A 1,242-nucleotide genomic window follows, 5' to 3' on the forward strand; every position below is an offset into this window, starting at 1 on the left:
CACGATGTCGCCTCTGTGATCTGTTTTTATATCATGCCATGCCGTGGACCTTGCGTTAACATCCGCGCAGACGATTACGCCACCGCTGACTCTGTCCAGTATGGACTCGAGGGCGCTGACGCTCGCCTGGGTGGGTTCCGAAAACTGGAAATACGATGAAATCGCAGTCAATCGGACGTCTCCCATTGAGATCACAGCCACGGCATTGTGTGTGGTAGTGAGCTGTTTCAGTCCCAGGACGCATATGGCTTGGTTCGCTACTACGATCGCGGCTTTAGGCGCGCGTCCGGTAGCTATCACCTTATAGGGGTGCCTATCGAGAAGGTAAACCCCTTTCCCATCGGTCGCCGGTTCCTGTATTAGGCAGATGTCTGCAGCTTTGCTTTCTAATAGTTTATCAATCTGATGCATGACCATTTTCGATCTGGCAGCATTGATCTGAAAAACTTTAATTAGTGTTTCGGTGCAATCCGTGGCAAGTCTACCAGAGTCCGGGTTAATTATGCAGTCATTCGGTCTGGTTGTTCCTTGCGCCGCTCGCTCCTCGGCTTGTGCCGGTAGTGTGGCTGAACTTTCTGTCTCGTCTACGCCGACTTCTAATCGACCTTCACCAGTTACTGTCGTGCTTTCGTCAGGGGGCTGTCCCCCAACGTCCTCGACCTTTCTTTCCGGGGGTCGGACAGTTCCCGGCTTTTTGTAGTTCCCCTTCCAGAGACGTCTGCTCTTCGAGCGTTTACGGGACGACACGGTGGCACCGACCGAAGTGGTACCAGCGTCTCGGCCAGGAAGGGAATTTTCTTTTGACGGGCCGCTCAGCTCCGCCTCTATAGAACTAAGTCTATCACACATTGGCGGTGGGGCCCCGCAATCCGATCCCCCACCTTCAGAGCCGCAACTCATCGGGGTGTCTTTATTCTGTACCATTGTGTTACATAGAGTTAGTAGTCTTTTGACCACCTGTAGTGATCGCCGTGCAGGACACGTTGAACACTAATACAATAATTATTTAACGACGTCGCACGTTCGTCGTTGTCTTGAGTCGTTGATGAGAAAGATAGGTGATAATTATAAACACTTTTTAGACTTTTTAAAGATAACAATAATTTAACAATTTATTATTACAAATTCAAATACACAATAATTATAAGCACTGTCGTAAGCTTGTTAGACCTACGACGAGGGCTGACTATCTTCTAAGTAATAGTAGGCGCTCTACCCGTATTTATGCGGGTTCTAACAATG

This window comes from Acyrthosiphon pisum, chromosome A2, assembly GCF_005508785.2.
Source record: "Acyrthosiphon pisum isolate AL4f chromosome A2, pea_aphid_22Mar2018_4r6ur, whole genome shotgun sequence".
Classification (NCBI taxonomy): Eukaryota; Metazoa; Arthropoda; class Insecta; order Hemiptera; family Aphididae; genus Acyrthosiphon; species Acyrthosiphon pisum.